The 10652-nt window shown below is 35.6% G+C and overlaps 1 pseudogene; it reads left to right on the forward strand.

Moving 5' to 3' along the window:
- Positions 1–3917: 3917 nt before the first annotated feature.
- On the forward strand, positions 3918–7884 carry LOC131837243 (large ribosomal subunit protein uL1-like; annotated as a pseudogene).
- Positions 7885–10652: the final 2768 nt, after the last annotated feature.

A 10652-nucleotide genomic window follows, 5' to 3' on the forward strand; every position in this document is an offset into this window, starting at 1 on the left:
GCTGCCATAGCAGAATGGTTGTTTCTAAGACAAAGGTCAGAAAAGGGATGTTAATAAACAGTCCTCAGGTTTAAGGGACTTTTTTAGGATTACATCTTAAATTCCAACAAATCAGATTTAGGAGTTACTGAAAGTGAAATTGATCCATCCCTCATCCAAACTTTGCAATACTTTCCTGTTCTGACATCATTTAGATAGTTAGCTGTATTATCAGATTAGAAACCATTGTACGCGGCTGCTGAAAGGAAAAGGAGGCAAAAAGCTAAACATGGGATGAATTCTGAACCTTTTAACCTGGCTGAAGTACGTTGGTCCCTGTTATGCAAATACCTTCAATCCTCTGCTAAGTTCAGTGGAAATAATTTTCTTGAATGACAGGTTTATTCAGCAAGGATTCAGTTGGTGATTAATCCCCCTTTGATCTAGGGTATTTCACTTAACTACCAGTTACCTCGTTCTGACAAAGTGCAACTGAGATTAGGGAGATCACTAGAACACTACCAGGGTGTGCGTTTATTCTCTCTAACCTTTTAAAGCAAGGGCCAAGAATGCAATTTATTTTCAGTATTTGAAGATGTAAAGTCCTGTCTGCTAAGTTAGAAAGTCAATTGAATACCAAATGAAGTTTATTTCTTTACGTAATAGAACAAACATTTCTTTTTGCTTCGACTAACAATGATTTTAGGAAACATAGGCTTTGAAGAAAGAAGAAACAAAGACTACATTCTAAGTATATCTTCTAGTTTTGTTTCATGTATTAGAGAGTATACTTATTGGCCCTGAGATAAACCAAAAATCAAAGCAGTGGCTATAACTTAGGTTGAGAAAATGCTTCTATTTTATTAAACTGCATGGTTTCTCCCTGCCCTCCCCCCATTAAAAAATGTCATGCTCTGTGGTAAAGAAATCCAATGAGGAAAACATATTGTAATACACAATTATTCATCTTAAGACTTAGAGTTTCAAAGCTTTATTTGTTAACTTAGTCCTTCCTTGAGAAAAAGGGCTTGTTATATTGTCACCATAAGAATAATCACATTCTTTTCCAGAATGATGGGGTTTTTTTTCCATAAAGGTAAGTGATGCCATTACAAAAATAATCCAGATTATTTTAAATTATCAAAATAACTACTTTCTGCTATATTGTTTACTATTTCTTCTGCCTTTTTCTCATTTGATTGTCTTCTCTTCTTCCATAACTTTGAACTTTAAAATACTTTATGGAATTTTGCACAATATTTTAAGAATACAATTTTAAGATGTGTTTTATTTTAGGCTTCTTAAAGAATTAGCTTTTGAAAACTATTAGCAACATCCATGTCAATATTCATCTTCCAAGATACCAAATTTGGAGATTTATTCCTTTAAGTATATTTCAAGTTTGACTCTTTAAAAAAGAAACATGATAATTTGTAACAAAAATAGTTTTAAAACACTAAATTATTATTGATTAATTTTATTACAGACAAGGCATTTTTTAAATGCTTTATCATTGTTCATTATTCTAGTAGGACTTTAGAATACAAGTTACATGCTTAAATAACTTTCCCTACACATTTTTTTTTGTCTCAAACATTCTGTGATCCAATTTCTGAATTGAAACAATGACTTGTACACATCTAATTCATGTTGGTGCCAAGCCAGTCTCTCTAGTTCCAAATTAGTAACCAATTTGTTTCTAAATATCTTCTGATAGCAAGTTACCTAACCAAAGCAAAATTGACCTTCTCACTTGGGCAGCACATATACCAAAGCAAAATTGAAAAGCAGAAAAAGATAGAAGGGCAGGATCCCTGGCTATATTGCTAAGAAACTAGTATGTTTAATAATTAACTACTCTATGCCATCAATATTTAGTTGATAAATGTTGCAGTATATTTTGAAATATGCCATCAGAGACTCTAGATGAAATAAATGTATGTATACACATATGTGTATTTGTGTAATATATGTTACTGTATCTGACTTGGTGGGTTTCCCTATGAAATGTTTGTGTTCATGTCAAAGGAAGAGTATTTAAAGTCAAATATCTTCTCTCCAAACATGTTAACAGTAATGGAGAGGCTCAATAAAATGAAAATTAATGGAGAGCTCGTGCAATTACTCTGAAAAATTACTCTTAGGAACTAAAGCCTTTTCAACCAGCTTCTAATGTTTTTCATCAGCTGTTTTATGGAGATGATAATGTTATTGTGTATGTATAGCCTGGAGCAGTCAGTGCCTTATCTGTATTACTAGTTTACTGTGAGGTCCAGATTGCTTTCTTTAGGCCCTAACTAATCTGTGTAATTGTCGGCAGTGTGGTGCTAATGTATGGTGCATAACATTTATGGATTGACAGGTACCCTGGGAGGGAAACCACCTACTGAATTGTTTTTTCCAGTAAGACATGTGGAAATTTGCATGTCTTAATAATCCATTAAACATTTGAAGTCAAACTGTATTTTTCTTCTTTTTAAATGTCTTCTTTTTAAATAATAGTATCTGTAAAAACAATATTGTTTAGTTAATATGCTACTATTAATAAAAATGAAAAATGAATCATTATTATGCCTCTTAAGATTTTTACTTTTTCTTTCAAAGGACTTGAGTGCCCTCTGCAGGCTATTAATGACTGTATTCAAACCCTGTGATTTTTTTCCCTTTAAGAAGCATAGCCTGAATTAAGTGGGATCCATTTTATTTATATTGTTAGCTTTGTTAATTTGTCAGTGATTGAAGCTAGAGTTCCTTTGTCAGTTTTATAGTTGTATTTAGTGTGAAAAGTATTATTACCATTGATTTTCCAAATCACTTAGCTGGGTCTCTTTAAATGTTGGAACTATATACATTGGAACTAATAATACACATTCCCTCATAGAAAGGAGATCAGGAAAACATTTAGCTATTTTGAAATTTATCGGGGCTGTAGAAAATAACTTGGTTATTTCCCTTTACATTTTTAGGGTATTGTACATTTGGTATGAAGCCTTTTTCAATATGTATCATGTAAAATTTTTAAATTATATACAAGTTTTATGTTTTGATCTTGTTGATGAGTGATGATTGTGTTCAAGTTAAAAACAAGGCCTCTTAGAATTTCTTTAAAGAAAGAATTAAACAGATAATGGTTTGTTGTGTTATTGTATAGGTCTGCTAACTAAAAAGAGCATTTCTGTTTGAAGAGCAAAAAGCAGAGGTTTCATTGAATCCCTCATTTCAGTGTACCCATACTTTCTCAGAAGGTGTAACAGTTCTGTTCCTAAAGAATATAGGAGTTCATTTTGTATGTAAGCTATAGAACCGGAGTGCCAGTGGCACTTCTGATTCACTTAAAGCTGCCAGGGAAACTAAACATGATGAGAACAAGGGGAATGACTGGGTCAAATTAATAGAAATAGATCTTTTTGCAAGCAACATAATGATCCTGATCATCAACCTTGAAAAGTAAATTGGAACAAGCAAATTGCTGTTGAAAAATTCTTTCAGCACTCTGCTGTTGCTACTCAGCTAGTCATGGCTCAGCCGGGGCAAGGAAAAAAAATGCACTCAGTTTTGTATTAACAAAGGCAACATTATTAAAGTGAATGTTTGCATTGTGTTTATTGAAGTGTTCAAAGAATATTTGTTGCATCTTCAACGCTATTCTCCAGACTAGTACGGTGCATGAGTGATAGTAAAAATGAGTTATGTATACATTTTAGAAAGATAACATTTGACTTAAATGTTTCTTAACTAATCTTCAAAATATTTAAGCATCAGACTTCAATATTCTTTTTTGAAGATTTTTATCTAAAAAATGTATCCCCTAAAAAAAAAAAAAAGACTCATTTGCTTGACTATACTACTTCAAATTACTTCCAAATTGCTCAATAAAACTTTCCTCCCAGAAACAACAGTGCATAGGGAATAATGGGCTGAAAGCAATCGAACAAAAAATGAAAACAGCTGTGAAGTTGCTGAAGCGAATGTATAATATATGTGCATTGGAGAAGCAGCGTGGTAAGTGTGAGCACTTGTGTGAGCTGCAGTTGTCCTGAACTACCTCATAAAAACTAAACTGAGAAAAGTCAAGACAGCAAATGATAATATGTCAGTCTGACATTTAAAAATTTAATAAGTATATGTTCTGGTAAAATGGATAATTAATAATTAAAAGTTCAGAAAGCATTTTAGCTTTCACCTATCTAAAATGAACAACTTAAATCACTTATATTTTAGGAGTAAAAAAAGTACAGTACTTAATGGGGATTAAAGTACAGTATTTTACTTGGTCTCTTAATAAGTGTTAATGAATGCAATTCGGTATTCTGCAGTCTCCTATGCACTCACTAATTTCTGAAGAACTGTTTTCTTAGATTCACCACCAGGACAGGTTGTCAGTCTTCTACATTTCAACCTAAAAATTTATCTGGCACAATTAGCAAAGATTATTAGCCCATGCTGGAGGCTGTTGAGAACCTCTTTGCCAGATATTTTATTTTTACCATGTCTATAACATATATTTACAGAGTATTACATATCTATTACTTTAAAGTCCAGAAAGAATTGATAAAAATTACCTTAAAGTTATGAATTACTATATAGAAGTTTACATTTAAAATGAACTTTAACATTTCCCTAAAGAACTATCTTTGTCCATAATCTTTAAAAAAAAAGATTTTTTTTTTTAAATAAAGCAAATACCAAGCCTCTAACTCTACTTTTGCTAAGGAAGTAATCAGAAAAAGTGGTTAGTAATGTGCATAGCTTAATTATAATGGCAAGAGGACTTTTTAACTGATGTGGATATCAGTAGCTTCATGCCCAGGATATGTATTTCCTTCTATTAAAAGAACATGCCATTATATCTAATATTGAAGACCTAAAACAATTGAACATAAGGTGTGACTTCACATTAAAAATTACTGTGTAATGTAGTTGAAAGGGAAACCTTAATTTAGTCAATAAAAACTCAATGTTAGGGCCCCTGGGTGGCTCAGTAGGTTAAATCCTCTGCCTTCAGCTTAGTTCATGATCCCAGGGTCCTGGGATCGAGCCTCACACTGGGCTCTCTGCTCAGCTTCCCCTCCTCTTCTCTCTGCCTGCCTCTCTGCCTACTTGTGATCTCCATCTGTCAAATAAATAAATTATATCTTTAAAAGAAAAAAGAACTCAATGTTAAACTCTATTGTATTGTACTCTTATGTGCCACTCCAGAACTAAACACAAAAACAAAAAATAGTATCTGATTTTGGATGGTACCTTATGACTCCCACAATGTATTAGCATTGTAATATGGAAGGCTACTTCTATACATTTTTTAATACAGAAACTTCAAAGAAGTGATGGTTGGTATTCCCCAGGCAAACAGGACAGAAGGGCCTCCCAAAGGCAACATCGTATCTGTGCAGGTCTGACAAACAGAATTCCAGAAACCTGAACGTCTAAGATAGTAAGTGTATACATGGAATATTTTTTTGGTTTCCAATGTTTGAGATTTGGAGAGATAGATAAATATAAATTTCTAAGGAAATTATTGCTATATTTAACTTCCACCCTAGGATGCAAATACAAAAGCACATCTGCCTACTAAATCTACATTCCTCCACTCTGTCTCCTTTTCTTTGATAATTTTGAATGCCTATTCACATATGCTAGTATGAGATTTGCCTTCGTGTGATCAATGAATAAAACAGAATGGTGTATAAAGGGGATTATAAAGAAAATATGTAAGGGAAGAACTTACATAACTTGGTAGAGTAAAATATGTTATATTTGATAAGCTAATGTTTTCTCTAGTTCACCTACAGTAGAACTTCTACCTTCGGAATATATTCTAAGCCTTGTTTCATTTGAATATGTATACATGCACATATATACATGTGTATAAGTAAGTAAAAGAGAAATATAAGCTCCAGAGCACTGGTCTCACCTATTAGTTTACAAATCTTTCCTCCACCTCCCATGCCAATATTTTGAACTTCTTGAGGACAATGACATTTATCTTCCCATCTTTGTATTCCCAGTGCCACCGAGAAACACAAAAGAAGCTTAGTCTTGATTCAGTGGAGTAGTTAAATGTTAAATACATAATAAAGCAGATTGTCTTTCCACCTAAAACAAATCAATGGTGTTTGAGTGATCATGGTTTTGCATGTGTGTATAAGAAGTTCATTGTTCAAACAGTGGTTCGGTCCACATTCAGCACAGGTGATTTCTGCCCTGTGATTGCCATCTATAGCACTATTCAGAGAAATTGTCACCATTTGTGACACTTCTTCAGACATACTGTGCAGAGCTTTGGCTCAGCCTGTTAGACCAGCAACAGCTGAGGCCTGCGGTTGCTGCCCATCATAGGACACATTCTTTGCAGTTATGCTTCAGTGAACCTTAAAGCCCTTGGTGCTCCCTTCTCAGAAATCCTTTCTGGAACTCATTCTACAATGGCTTTGTGAGTTCCCCACTATTCACCAGAGTTGATCCTGATTTTGTTCAATATAATATGACCTGATATGCTGTGACTCCTCTCATCCCATAAAGCCAGAGCTTTCAGTGATTCCCATATACTGATGTAATAGTGTCACCAGTATCCAAGAATTCCAAATGATTATTTTGAACATATCCATTAACCACAAAGGCAGAGTGGTGTAGAGGAAATCTACAATCTTTGAAGTCATACACAGCTGATTTCAAAACCTGCCACTTACAAGTTGGGTGGTCCTGGATAAATTACTTAACTTCTGTGATCCTCCCTTTCCTCCTAGCTTCAAGGATTATTGCTTTAAATGATACCAAGTTCTCCACGTAGGTATTCAATGTTTTTTCCCTTCTATATCATAAGTTAAGAATGGCCTTTTCATGTAACTGTCTCTGCCTATAATGAGACAGTTATAGCTTCAGATTATCAAAATTATATGAGTTGTCCATTTGACCTTGGTGGGGTCTTTTGGTTTTATTCTTGTTTTTTTAAGTAAGTTCTATACTCAACATGGGGTTGGAGCTCACAACCTCAAGATCAAGAGTCACATGTTCTGCTGTTTTGTGGTTCCTTTGACATGAGGAACCATGAGCAGCAAAGTCTCCTGTGACCCTGTATGAGGTGGTACAGGAAGTCCTACATGGGAACCAGTGCAAGTGCTGGAAGTTTTTGGAGACGGTGGAACTGCAGATCAGCCTGAAGAACTATAACCCTCAGAAGGACAAATGTTTCCTGGCTGCCATCAGTCTTAAGTCCACTCCCTGCCCCAAGTTCTTCATATGTGTTTTGAGGGACCAGTGGCACTTTGATGAGGCCAAGGCAGTGGAGATCCCTCACAGGTCCCTCATGTGGACATGAAGCACTAAAGAAACTCAACAAGAATAAAAAATTAGTCAAGAACCTGGCCAAGAAGTAGGATACATTTTTGGCTTCAGAATCTCTGATCAAGCAGAGCCCACGAATTCTGGGCCCAAGCCTGAATAAGGCTGGCAGGTTGCCTTCCTTGCTGACCCACAATGAGAACATGGTGGCCAAAGTAGTTGAAGTGAAGTCCACCAACAAATTCAAGATGAAGAAGGTGATGCATCTTGGAGTGGCTGTTTTCCACATAAAGATGACAGGTGATGAGCTTGTGTACAACATCCACTTAGCTATCAGTTTCCTGGTGTCATTGCTCAAGAAGAACTGGCAGAAAGTCTGAGCTTTATACCTCAAGAGCACCATGGGCAAGCCCCACCACCTGTACTAAGGCACAGTTTAATAAACCCTAGGGCTTACATTTAAAAAAAAAAAAAAAAAAAAGAGCCACATGTTCTACTGATTGATCAGTTAAGTGTCCCTTTTGGGCTTGGGTTTTATATGTTCAGCTGTATCTTATCTTGTAGGGATGCCTACTCCACTGCTTGACCAGGCCCTTGGAATTAATAAACCGGCTGTAGAATTGAGTGGGTGTGGTTTTTTATTTTATTGTTTTATTTAAATTTCAGCTAATATACAGTGCAATATTGGCTTCTGGAGTGAATTAAGTGATTCATCACTTACATAGGTGTAAGAGTTAATAAACTTTACTAAAGTTTAACAATTCGTCATTATTCATAGGAGGACATTCCCTCAAAATTCGTACTATAAGGTTTGAAAAAACAGTCATCTGTCAAAAGTGAGACTAAATTAAAATAAAATCCGCCAATAGAAACATCGAACAAATAACAATAATAGCCCACAAACCTTTAATAGAGCTTGATTCTAGAAGGTTTTTCTGTATGTCATCCAAGATGTAGTCTATGCCATTCATAACTAATTGTTACATGTGAAAGTCATTTCTTCATAAGATGAGCCACTGATTAAACCTGAGTCTGATGTCTGGTAAGGAAATGAATGTATCCAGAATATTGTGAAACATACATTTATGTGACATACTGTACTAGGTATAGGAAAAAATTTAAAGATTGCTTGCTTTCCCAGAATTTATAGTCTAAAAGATATAGAAATGTTTTAAGTATTAGCTGTTATCCCTGGAGTTTTCTTGAAATACTTTTTCCTCTAAATAGGAAAATATTTATTCAGTTGGTAACATAGCTTTTAATGTCAAACTGCTTGATTTATTGATATAATAAAACACTTCTTGAATTGTCAAATTTAGCTTCCTGAAAATCCAAAGTTACCGAACAAGGATACTTAAATCTTAGAATGCTAAAAAGGGTTGAAAATAATTTGCTCTTTCCCCACAGAATAGGGACATTTTGTTTACTTTTGTTTTACTGACCCTTTTGCCCAAATTAGCTTGATTGAATAAAATACCCTAAGCTGCAGAGTTCTGATAGAAGGTGGGCATATTTCTTCTTCTCCCCAGATCTGAGTCTCGACCATAATGCCAAGCCTCTCTGATGTCTGAAAGTGGAAAAATGAATGGTAGGATAATATCGAGGCCTCTGAGACCCTCAGTAACTCCCGCTGAAGACCATTCCTCTACACCCAAGGAAGGGAGGACCTTCCTAACTTCCCAGACCTGCATCAGAGGGTTCCCTGGGGATGCCCAGTTGGTGGCGCCTGAGAGCTTCCTAGGGGCTGCATGAACCCACAGCTACTAATGGGTATCTCTCTCTACGTTTGTTTCTAGCAAATGCACTGGTTTTACGTTTTTAGTAGTCCTATAAAGTTTCCTTCTTAAATATAAATTAAAATTGAATATATAACAGTATAAACTATACTGGAATTTAAATTAAATTTAAAAAATAAATTGAAAATGAACATTTATAAAGAAAGGTATCGAGTAAATAATAGTTCAGGTGGTATACGGTGAACAGAAAGGTGGAAACACAGATGAGTGTAGAAAAATTATTTTGGGGGGGTTTGAGAATCAGAATTCGACACTTAGGGAATCTAAAATAGGAGTAACTTTTCATTATGCTACTCAAGATAGTTTTTCAGTAAAGTCCTCAGAGGGGCTAATAAGCAGTGTAGTCTGTGGAGAATATACTCTGGCTTTTGGGCTAGGCAGACACAATTCAAATGCCATCTCTGCACAAGTCAGCCATGGGCTCAGAGTCCTCACTTGTAAACCAGGAGTCTTAACTTCATAAGGTTTGTGTATGAATTAATGGCATGGTACACAGAAAGAAAAAGTACATAGGTGTTGCTCATTTATTCCTTTTGACTCACCCTTGAATAATGTCAGCTGTTTCTATTTTCTTCATAACTTCTGAACTAGAAGTAGGTCCCAATTATTTCCATTCCAATTTTTTTTTTTTGTCATGTGCTAGCAAAATGTGGGAAAACAGCATACTGAATTCCCATATTTACTGCAGTACAGAGAAGTTCAAACTTTGTGTTAGTGGCAAAGTCAGATGTAGGTTTTCTTTTTTTACATATTTATTTTAAAAGATTTTATTTGTTTATTTATTTGTCAGAGAGAGAGAGAGAGCACAAGCAGGCACAGAGGCAGGCAGAGGCAGAGAAAGAAGCAGGCTCCCTGCCGAGCAAGGAGCCGATGTGGGACTTCATCCCAGGACCCTGGGATCATGACCTGGGCTGAAGGCAGCAGCTTAACCTACTGAGCCACCCAGGCATCCCAATTATTTATTTTTTTAAATATTCTTTTTTAAAAATTTGCATTGTGTTATGTTAGTCACCATAAAATACATCATTAGTTTTTGATGCAATGTTCCAAGATTCATTGTTTATGTACAACACTCAGCGCTCCATGCAACATGTGCCCTCCTTAATACTGACCACTAGGCTCACCTGTCCCCACCCCCCAAAATGATCACTTTTTTTCTCCAAGTCCACAGTCTTTCATGGTTCATCTCCCCCTCCGGTTCCTCCCCACCCCCGCCCCATTCACTTTTCCTTTCTTTCTCCTAATATCCTCCATGTTATTCCTTACAGTCCACAAGTAAGTGAAACCATATGATAATTGACTTTCTCTACTTACTTCACTCAGCATAATCTCCTCCAGTTCCATCCATGTTGATGCAAAAGTTGGGTGTTCATCCTTTCTGATGGCTGAGTAATATTCCACTATGTATATCGACCACATCTTCTTTTATCCATTCGTCTGTTGAAGAACATCTTGGCTCTTTACACAGTTTGGCTATTGTGGAGATTGCTGCTATGAACATTGGGGTACACATGGCCCCCCTTTTTTTCACTACATCTGTATATTTGGGGTAAATACCCAGTAGTACAATTGCCAGGTCATAGGGTAGCTCTATTT

Source organism: Mustela lutreola, chromosome 7 (genome assembly GCF_030435805.1).
Source record: "Mustela lutreola isolate mMusLut2 chromosome 7, mMusLut2.pri, whole genome shotgun sequence".
NCBI classification, from domain to species: domain Eukaryota; kingdom Metazoa; phylum Chordata; class Mammalia; order Carnivora; family Mustelidae; genus Mustela; species Mustela lutreola.